Source organism: Hesperophylax consimilis, chromosome 15 (genome assembly GCF_061612785.1).
Source record: "Hesperophylax consimilis isolate HC1 chromosome 15, BYU_Hcon_1.0, whole genome shotgun sequence".
Lineage (NCBI taxonomy): Eukaryota > Metazoa > Arthropoda > Insecta > Trichoptera > Limnephilidae > Hesperophylax > Hesperophylax consimilis.
In genome coordinates, this window is record NC_142850.1 from 33,514,896 (window position 1) to 33,527,211 (window position 12,316).

Consider the following 12,316-nt stretch of genomic DNA (forward strand, 5'->3'; position numbering starts at 1 on the left):
GCAGACCAATTCTTCGCGAGGGTAAGCGTTAAGATTGTTATGTGTTATGATCATCACTCCACCACCTCGACGAGAATCTTCTTGGTTGTCTATGCTATTAATTGTAATGTTATTTGATCTATCCCGTCTGAAAACGCTGTAAAATTCTGTTGGTGCCAGTTCCGGATCTAAAATAGAATTAATTAGCCAAGTTTCAGAAATACCGAATATGTAACAATCGTCATTCAATAAAATATTATTGTGAAATATGTCTGTTTTAGTGCGTAGTCCTCTACAGTTTTGATACATAATAGTAATCATCGTGAATTATGTAAGTTTTTCTATAAGTGTAAATAATTTTGGTAAAGATAAGAGATAAAAAAACAAATAATAAATGCAGAGTTTTATGAAGGACACGCATGATGTTAAACTAAACTGGTGAAATAGTGAAATATAAATGTGAGCAGCAAGTACGGAGAGCATGTAAGGAAAGAGGGGGGGAGTGAGAGTGGAATGGGGGAATGGTGTAAGGTTGTGGATAAATAATACGTCGATTACACGACGAATTATAGAATTACAAAACATATGATTATAAACAATATAAGAAGATAACAAAATATAAGGAAATAGAAAAAACTAATTAAAAAAAAAAAAAACATATAAATTACTATATTCAACGGAAGGTTAAATAAAAATAAAAATGCAAGAAGTGCGCGATGATCTTAATAGTACGGTTGTATGTTAAAAGAAATATTTTTAGCATAAACAAAATATTAATTTATAAGATATATAGGATATATAAACATGTCTAAAATTACATCATAGATACCTAAGTGAATTGTTGGTATATGTGAGTCGTGAGTTACTTGTGAAATACACGTAAATATTATACATATACATACACATACACACATATGTTTATATATTTTTTAATCATTGGTGAAATATTATAATATTTTTAATATACGCAAAGTTCAATACGTCATATACCTACATACTTTTTTTTCAAATCAATTACAAATTACAACGACATCTATGAAGTTAATAGAAGGTGACAATATGATTAAAAAATTTATAATGGTACAGGTATATATAAAACTTCAAATCATAAAAAAAAAAGTTAGAGCAGATAAAGGCAAACTAAATTTATCAATAAAAACTGTTTACGTGCGTAAAATAGAGTTGAAAGATAGACTTACATTTATATAATAACATCATAATATGAAAAATAGAGTAGAAAGACTTACATTCACATAATAATATCACAATACGAATGTAAATCTTCATAATATCATATTGTGAACGAAATGTAGGTACCGAGACGCTAAGTTAAAAGTTTGTGTGTATAGTTCGCGGTGGAGTTCACTTTATACTACATTCAATGTAGATGTGTTTACCCATACGATTAACGGCATCCATAAATAATTTATGGTAGGCATGTTCTTAAGTAGATACCTTACTCCAAGTTTCAGCCGGTTTTGAGTGACAAATTGTGTTTCATTTGTTTTTCGGGATGAAAGAATATAATATAAATATATCCATATCCTCCGCCAATCGGAAGAGCTCCTCCACGTCTTGAACAACTGACGGATTGTTCCTCAGCTAAAAAAATAGTTGGTTTTGTGCATCTTTTACTATCTATCCCGACGTAAATAGTTGTTTATCGTATTTATTTATGTGCTATTTAAATAATTTGTGCTCAATTAGATTGAAACGCAATTCTTTAACTTTACCAAATACTCATAATAACTGGCATGCACATGTTACAGATATCACCTGCTACTTTTTATAAATGAGATGGAATAAAGTTTATTAGCTTGCTAAAGTTAACTCTGGTAACCTGGTAACCGTTAACAGTAATTAATTGCAATGTAATTGACATACCGCCTCTGGTAAAGTAGACAACTATATTTTTACAAACGAGATGGTATAAAGTTTAAAGTTAACTCGTTATATGTGGTATCCATTTTAGGCATTGGTCAATAGTGATCCCTAGATATTTGGTTGAAGTTTTGATTTCAATATTAGTACATAGTAAGTTACAGTGGTGTTGTTGAGTGTTTGGTGCAGAGTGAATTCGAATAATTATATCATGCGGCGTATTTGGTTTGTTTATGAAAAATGGTACCTAGTGTGTTTTTTTAGAGTTTAACGTTAAATGAAATGGAATAAAGTTTTGCTATAGTTAACTCCAGTAACACTGGGAACGGTTAACAGTAATTAATTGCAAAGTGATTGATACATTTTTTATGTACGCTCGTCTAACTGGTATTGTTATTTCGTGTTTATTGAAATTTGTGTTTTTGGTCAAAACTGTACTTTAGCGGTATTTTTGTGCATATCTATTAAGTCAAACATGTTGAATATTTGGTCCAACATTCTATGTTTTAAGTAGGTACTACTATGACCGATAGCTGAGTTTTTTGCTACTCCTCAAGCAATGATTGCTTGGGGAGGATATTTTACATGGTGTCCTGGGTCCTGGGGTAAACTCCGGGGGGTGATTCTACATTTCAGAAGTAAATAACTTTTTTCTACATTCCAACGTTTTAAGGTAGTTTTATGTAAAAAATAAGAAGAAGTATTAATTATCGTACGGGAAAATAAATATTCAACTAAGGAAAAATATTTTGTATGGAAATATAAACATTGGAATTTCGGAAAAAGTCAAGTATATTTTTTACTTCTACCATCATCACCCCGGACACGCTGTATAGTAAAAATATTATAGTTTTCCAACATGGGCATTCGGTAAGGCTCAAGTGCTTACCAAGCACACGGCACATGACTCGAAGTAAGTAATGACAAATAGCACAAAAACATCTGATAGTATTATTACCCTAGCGTCTGGACGATGTAGGCCCTCTGATTGGTCAAATTCAAATTGTGTGTTTCGGGTAAATTCCGCATGGGGGGTCTGCAGGCAAAATTCGACCACTCTGCCCCTCTGGTGGTATAAGAAAGAACCAAATGACTGGCGCAAATATTTAAATATGCAGCTAACAATTCCCAAAATTACTTGACCATCAACAAGGTTTAATAAGAAAATTTCTTCTGGAAGCTTATAACTTTGTGATGGCATTATTTATTTTATTAAAACATAAATAACTTTGTTTACATCACTTAATTAAATACAACCTCTACATGTTACATGAACGAAGTTATAAGTTACTCATCAGGAGTAAGTATACATTGAAGTCAAAAATTAAATATAGATTACAATTGGAAAGAAGAAGTGGAAGTATGGGGGGAGGGGTAAGAGTGGGCGGAGTTTATCAGAATTTGGAATTACAATATCGTTAGACGGGAAAGACCAGTTGAGTAGGAAAATATTTAAAAGAGGGTTTATATTTTTATCTGATTTTATATTGACATGTTTCCTTAATTCTAAAATTTCAAAATTATTTATTTGCGATGCTTTATATTTATCCTGTGTGGAGTATTTTAAGACCTGATTTTTTTATCAAAAGTGTGATCATCATTCAAAAGATGATCAAACTCAGATTCAATATTTCCATTAAGAGTTCCGAGATGTTCTTTAGTTCTGACTTCAATGTTTCTATTGGTTCTACCTTTTTAAAAGAAATTACAATCATCCCAATTGAGTTTATAAAACTCCCGATTTTTTTGTTTGATTATCGCTATCTTTATTATTTAGAATATATATTTCTTCATTTTTTTGGTAGTGTAAAACGCCCGTTGAATAGTACCAGGAATGTTTTTATTTATAATTTTGGAAGTATCGTTATCCACAAATAGAATTTTACGCCATTGTTTATTTCTATCTTTAGAAATAGGGTAAATATACCATTTGAAGAGATCATGTTTAATTTTTTTTGTTTAGTATTTCAACTATCAATTTATTAGAATAACCGTAATTAAATGCTATTTGTTTTATGAATTTATTGTTTTATGGTTATATGCTATGTATTTGTTTTTTCAGGTCTTAAAATACTTCACAAAGGATATGACTTCTCGAGATGACTTCTCTCGAGAACCACTTTGGATACTTGCGACCACCACAGCCTGCACGTTTTTTGGGAAAACAAGAATCAAATACGTCATAAATACATCTGTAAAAATATTGCGCCTCCTCATCTACTGTACAGAAAGTGCTGAGGTTTTGCCAGTCCATCCGGCTCATTGATCCATACAAGTTGATGAAATTACCCTTGTTGAAATTCCATCCCCTTGAGATTTCACGTTCAAGGGTCGGGACTCTATTACTTTTAGAAGGTTTTCTCATCAAGCTGCACTGAAATTCAATAGCCGGATGAAAACTGTCCTCAGGTACAAGTAGAAATTCAAATCGTCTTACCTCAAGATTGGCATTACACAGAACAAAGTCAAGGATTCTGGAATTGGAATTTAGGAATTTTGTGAGATATCACCTCAGGGGCGCTATATTGTAATAATTTATTTACAATATATACTCACCCTCTCTCTGTGAATGACCTAAAATGTACCTAAAATGTAACTGTTGTTAATATCACTTAAACTGGGCGAAGCCCAACCAAGTGCCGACCGCAGAAAAAAACACGGGGAGCGGGTTTTTAACTGCTAGTCGTAGTATTATTACTGAAAATAGTTTAAATTAAATACTCGTACATGGTTTAAGCAATATCATATGACAGTTTCAGAAATTTCCAGCCCTGATGAATGTGAGACAAATTGTCAATAGGTACAAGTGTTATTATATCTATTTTAGTTACTGGCTGGACAGATTGCCAGTTCTAAGGAACCAAAAAATAACAAAAATTCTGCTATTTATGTCTATCTCCTACGGATAATCCCCAGCAAAGTCGGGTACATGTCAGTTAGTTTTTTTTTTATAACAGTGATTAGTTGGCTCTAACCATTTAAAATATGTACAGCAACGTGCGCACAAAATTTCTTATCAAATTGTTTTTCGTAACGTCACCTAAATTATAATATTTTATTGGTTAAGGTACACCTACCTATAAGTCTAATTTATAAGTAATATATTTGTATATATATATTCTAATATATAAGTAGGTATTACGTAGGTACACAATCGTTATCATAACATTAGTGAAGGTTGCTTGATGGTTAGGTGTAGGTACTTTTTGATAAGGTATTCAATTATGATATCATTATATTTAATTTCCTTCACTAATCATGATGTAAATTTTGATAAATTGTGTTTACATTGAAAAATACTTGTATTGACAAGCCTTTCAATCAACCTAATTTTAGCGGCATTCATAATCGATAATTCGGTTACTAATAATAATTAGTATAAGTAGTAAGCGATACCTACTTTGATTTCTTGGATGTCCAAGTCCAACAATCTAAAAAACATGAGAAATTTTCTAAAAGTTTTTCAATTATTCATTTTCAATACCTTTAATTTATTATTAAAATATAACAACTGTACACTACTGGAGTAGGTACCTACTTACGATTTAGTAGACCTAAATACTTACCGACTTAATAAGCCATAAATATTTTACGGTTAATTTTTAATTTTTTAATTTCAAATAACGAATTATATATTACGTAGGTACTCAATCTATTTCCGAAATATATCCGTCTCAATGAAAATTCTTTTTTTAAACTTGCTTCAGGACGGTAGGTACTAATCAGAATACGCAGTTCTCTGGAGTACGCCTCTCAAGTCTGGAATCCCACGTATAAGTCACACATAGAAAGGATTGAGAAAGTGCAATATCGTTTTCTACGATACCTTGATTTTCGGGCCTATCGTCCTCATCTGAGTCACGAGGAGTCAGCAGCGTTTTTCAGAATTTCGTCACTGGAAAGTCGTAGAAACTCCGCAGATGTACTATTTTTACAAAAAATTGCCACCTCTGTGATAGATTGCCCGGAATTACTAGAAAGAATTCAATTAAGAGTACCCATCAGACAAACCAGACAAAATCACACATTAAACATCCCTCAATGTAACACTAACTCAAAACAAAATACTTTTATTCACCGTGCTTCATACAATTTTAATACTTCATACAGTGAATTAGACTTATTTAACTCAGCACCCCACAATTTCAAACCTAAAATCAACAAATAATTATATTATCATTATTTTTTTTTAATAGACATACGTACATGCTACACATTACACAGACTAGATCCATCCCATACCCCTTCCTTCCGCCATCCCATCCCTATAGGCTAATGTAACTTTTTTTCTAACATAAATATTATACAGGGTGTCCGGAAACTCGTAGTACAAGCGGGAAACTGGTGAATCTACATCACATTTGGAGTCGATTTTGTAGTATATTTTTTTTTTATTTGAGCTTTCGTTATCGAGTAAATCGAGTTTGAAGTTGATTTTTTTTTTTTTGTTTTTTTTTTTTTTTTAATCAAATTCTTATAAATTATTACTGAAGATCAAAGTACCCAACTAATTAAAACTATTTGAAAGTAAAACAAATGAAGAAACTCGGATTTGAAGCATTATTTTGAAATCACCCTTCATTTAACCCGGTGTAATCATAAAATATTTCTGCTCTGCAGGGTTAAAACATCTGTTATTCAACCCTGAACACCAGAAAAAACTTTAACCCTAAAATAGCCGAAAAATATTTTTTTTTGGTTTTTTTTTTTTTTTTTTGAAAATGCTCAAATCAAAAAACTTTATGTTTTTTTGGGTTCCCCATGTGGTGTAGATTCTCCAGTTTCCCGCTTGTACTACGAGTTTCCGGACACCGTGTATATATTCACTAAATAATTAAAATACCTAAGTGAAAATCTATTATTGGTAAAATAATTATCACTTACTACCAGAGATGTGCTTTATTTCAAATAAATCCATTTCAAATGGAAATGCAAAATGGGTATTTTCCATTATGCATTTTAAATGCTTTTCTAAAAACGATTTTGCATTTTAAATGCTTTTCTCAATGCATTTTCCATTTTAAATGCTTTTTTGCAACATTCTTCCTACTATCTCCACTCATCTTTTTTTCATAGGCCCCAAATATCAGTCGGTCCTCAACCTCGCTATGAGAGATAATTTACATTTGTCAAGTTGCTCCCTGGTAAGAGCCCTGGCAATTGAGTGATACCATTACAAAAAATACTGATTCAAATACTGAACATGGGGTCATGACGCTGTAATATTAAATGTTAGATAGCAGTTTCTATGTTTTGCATTTTGAAAATAGGTATTTTGCATTTTGCATTTGAAATGCTTTTCTAAAAACCATTTTGCATCTTGCATTTTCAAATGGAAAAGTTTTGACCCATTTCCATTTTGCATTTCAAATGGTTTTGGGTACCCATTTTGCACATCTCTGCTTACTACACCATACCTTGTAATAATTATAACTGTTGGTTTTCCAAATAAAATAAAAATAAAAAATAAAATGATAGTTCCGATTAGACAGTTCGTAACAGGAACCACGATCATGCTAACTCTGTCGGGATATAAAGGTAGTAACCAACACGTCCACCATCTTGAATCGGAACAGGAACGTAACAAAAAAAAATTGAAGGCAGATTAAATGCCAAACCATGTTTTAATAAGACTTGCGTTTTTCTGCCATTATTTTAATTTGCTTAGCTATTATACTAACGTTGTAACAATTTGGGAGGCGGTTTTGGGTACCGCCGCCCCAGGAACCATTTATTGGATAACCAACACCTCTGCCATAGATCACCCAAAGTGGTTTGCTACGTTTTGTGATTTAGCAGGGATGCCCGAGTTCAACGGTTGAGGTGTGTTCAAAATGCGCCTGCCAACCAGTTGCGTGGCGTGCCAGATCGATAGAGGCTGATTTAGGAGACCCTTTGACCTCTCCAACTGGTATCTCGACCCATCGCCAGTAGACGTCTATGTAGGTGATCACTGTAATCAATAATATTCGGATTATTTGTATTTTTGTGTAGAGCCGTTTTTGTGAAAAATGCTCTCAATCTCAAAGGCTATGTGTGAGGACTGTTAGGTGTTGGGTATTATCAGCGCTTTGGCGCCTTGATAATTCGGCGCCCGGAGCGGACAGCTCCAATTACACCCGCATTGGGCCGGCCCCGTGTATTCATATGTCCGTCACTCCTGGACACACTGATCCCTAGACTCCTACACAACCCTCACACCTTTTACTTTACCAGAACTTCCTCTCCTTTCCTAAAAAAATACCCTCCACACAGCATCCCAAAGGATGCCTTGAAGGAAATAATTTACTTCTGGGCCTCCTGTGTGGGGTTAATGTAAAAAAAAAAAAAACCAAATAGTAATATTGTCACATGAGATGATTTTCTATTACAAATACTGATTGCGAATACAATTAATTTACGTACCTACCTAGTTATTTTCGGTTTGATTTTACTGCCCAAAATTCATACACCAACCGATACCAGCAAATTAATAATGATAAATAAAAACAATATAATTAGTTAGAACCTGATAGCTAATTTGCTGGAAATTTCCACAACGTAAATTATAATCTGCCCGTACATAATACGAGTATGCATAAAAACTTAATTCTTTCGAAAAAAGGCAAGCAAACACAATATTGTATGGATAATTCAATCCAATATTGTATTTTAAAGCTTAAGGCGATGCCATACATAGTAATACAAAATCATGTGTTTTTGGTTTGAAAATTTGGTCGCCTACAAATGTTTCAGATGCTTTAATTAAATGCGTAGAATTAAATGAGTAGAATACATCTTGGCCAAATAATCGAGTATTTTTTAGATAAGTCTTTTTATAAGCACAGAAAAAAATAATGTAAGGCCTATGAAAACTGCTTTGAAGTTCAAAATCTCCTACTTACGAACCCATTTTTGATTATGATTTTATTGTATAATGTGGCAAATTAAGTTATTTATAAAATGATCGAAAAAAAAAATTATGCCTGAACATCCACAAAATAAAATAAAAAGGAACTTTTTTGCCATGTTTTTTTCTTGCATAAATCAAAACAGGTGGATGGTGTTAAGCGGGAATTTAAACCTTATCGCCATCTACGTAAGGGTTGTTATTGATAGCGGCTCTCGCAAAACGGGTTTTTTCGTAAAATAATTCAATTACCGCCATCTGTGAACGCGTAGATTACAAAGTTCCCTTAATATTATTTTCATTTGAGGTTTTAAGGTGCTGCCACACGCAAAGCTCACATCAAAAGTTAATGTACAGCGCATCATCTTTTCTACCGACACACGACGCTATCAAATATTTCTTCCTATGGTAGGAGAGGGGGTCAGTTGAATTCGAGAGCGGCCGAGGAACATAATTTCATCTGTCAAAGTGACAACTTTACTTACTGACAGCTTGAGCACGTTTTCGAAATGGATGATACTTGTCGCCTATTGCTGGATCTGTTGGACAGCTCATCCTCAGATGATGATGCCGCCAACTATATAATTATAAATGCTATTTATAAACTTTTTAGATTTTAAACAATCTGCGCGTAAATAGCGTATTTTCACATAACCTGACATAACCTCTCCGTCGAATCAGGAAATTCGCAGTTCGCACGCCCATCGACGAAAGCGACATATAATAAATTATTGTAAAATAAGCTCACGTCGATTTCCAAAAATGTCGAAGGCAAAGGCGGCAAGGACCAACACCAGGGCAGGGAACGAGAAGAGAGCACGAGAGCTGACGAGAGCAAACCAGATTACTCAGGAAAACAATTGAAAACAATCAACAAACGAACAAACTAGAAGCTTCTCTATGTAGGTATCAGGCCGTCCAACTTTATCAAAAAACCGAATGATATTACCATATAAACATACTGAGTTAAAAATATGATTAATTTTGAAAGGGCGAAAATTTGTTTACTTCAAATTCAAATATTGATTATATTTATATTTTAAATATATGTTAAGTATGTTTGCCAAATAAGGTTTTTTTTATGTTTCTAAATTTACTAGCACACATGACGATATGAGCTAACATAATAAATAAGAAATGCATTATTAGGCTACTTATGTCATGGCTGTCAAAGGGAACACGGAACTTAGTTGGTAGCTCCGTAATTAAAATGACCCCCTCTCCTTTTTACGACGGAGAGGGGGACGCATAACTTTTCAAATATCGCGTCGGGAGCGGTTACGTAAAATAAATTCGGTTAGCGAAGTTCAGAACCACACTTATAGCGCGTTATCTTTTTACGTGTGTCGGGTCTGTATGGGATTGTATGGCGAGCGCTATTGTGCTTTATATTATCTGTTGATGTGAGCTTTGCGTGTGGCAGCACCTTTAAGCTGCTGCCAGACGCAAAGCTCACATCAAAAGTTAATGTACAGCGCATCATCTTTTCTACCGACACACGACGCTATCAAATATTTCTTCCTATGGTAGGAGAGGGGGTCAGTTGAATTCGAGAGCGGCCGAGGAACATAATTTCATCTGTCAAAGTGACAACTTTACTTACTGACAGCTTGAGTACGTTTTCGAAATGGATGATACTTGTCGCCTATTGCTGGATCTGTTGGACAGCTCATCCTCAGATGATGATGCCGCCAACTATATAATTATAAATGCTATTTATAAACTTTTTAGATTTTAAACAATCTGCGCGTAAATAGCGCATTTTCACATAACCTGACATAACCTCTCCGTCGAATCAGGAAATTCGCAGTTCGCACGCCGATCGACGAAAGCGACATATAATAAATTATTGTAAAATAAACTCAACTTTCGTCCAAGCCGTCCAACTTTTATCAAAAAACCGAATGATATTACCATATAAACATACTGAGATTAAAAATATGATTAATTTGAAAGGGCGAAAATTTGTTTACTTCAAATTCAAATATTGATTATATTTATATTTTAAATATATGTTAAGTATGTTTGCCAAATAAAGTTTTTTTTATGTTTCTAAATTTACTAGCACACATGACGATATGAGCTAACATAATGGTGCTGCCACACGCAAAGCTCACATCAACAGATAATATAAAGCACAATAGCGCTCGCCATACAATCCCATACAGACCCGACACACGTAAAAAGATAACGCGCTATAAGTGTGGTTCTGAACTTCGCTAACCGAATTTATTTTACGTAACCGCTCCCGACGCGATATTTGAAAAGTTATGCGTCCCCCTCTCCGCCGTAAAAAGGAGAGGGGGTCATTTTAATTGCGGAGCTACCGACTAAGTTCCGTGTTCCCTTTGACAGCCATGACATAAGCAGCCTAATAATGCATTTCTTATTTATTATGTTAGCTCATATCGTCATGTGTGCTAGTAAATTTAGAAACATAAAAAAAAAACTTTATTTGGCAAACATACTTAACATATATTTAAAATATAAATATGATCAATATTTGAATTTGAAGTAAACAAATTTTCGCCCTTTGACTTTGACTTGAGCTTATTTTACAATAATTTATTATATGTCGCTTTCGTCGATCGGCGTGCGAACTGCGAATTTCCTGATTCGACGGAGAGGTTATGTGAAAATGCGCTATTTACGCGCAGATTGTTTAAAATCTAAAAAGTTTATAAATAGCATTTATAATTATATAGTTGGCGGCATCATCATCTGAGGATGAGCTGTCCAACAGATCCAGCAATAGGTGACAAGTATCATCCATTTCGAAAACGTGCTCAAGCTGTCAGTAAGTAAAGTTGTCACTTTGACAGATGAAATTATGTTCCTCGGCCGCTCTCGAATTCAACTGACCCCCTCTCCTACCATAGGAAGAAATATTTGATAGCGTCGTGTGTCGGTAGAAAAGATGATGCGCTGTACATTAACTTTTGATGTGAGCTTTGCGTCTGGCAGCACCATAATAAATAAGAAATGCATTATTAGGCTGTTTATGTCATGGCTGTCAAAGGGAACACGGAACTTAGTTGGTAGCTCCGTAATTAAAATGACCCCCTCTCCTTTTTACGGCGGAGAGGGGGACGCATAACTTTTCAAATATCGCGTCGGGAGCGGTTACGTAAAATAAATTCGGTTAGCGAAGTTCAGAACCACACTTATAGCGCGTTATCTTTTTACGTGTGTCGGGTCTGTATGGGATTGTATGGCGAGCGCTATTGTGCTTTATATTATCTGTTGATGTGAGCTTTGCGTGTGGCAGCACCATCAAGAATAGATAATACTATAATCACAATACAAAACATTTATCTGCTTGTTACACTTGTTATCTGACTTGACAATATTGACGAAAAGGTCACTGCTCATCTGTACATTCTTGACCCGGAATGCAGCTGGTTTGCAGCAGTGCCTCCGATATAAACGCATAGTAAAATATTCAACTAAAATGAAAAATATTTATAATTCAAGTTAGATCAAACAAAATTCAGATAAAAAAATAGAATCATAAAATCACTAACATAGGTAGGTAACCCTTTCAATAGGCATTTATAAAGTTTATTA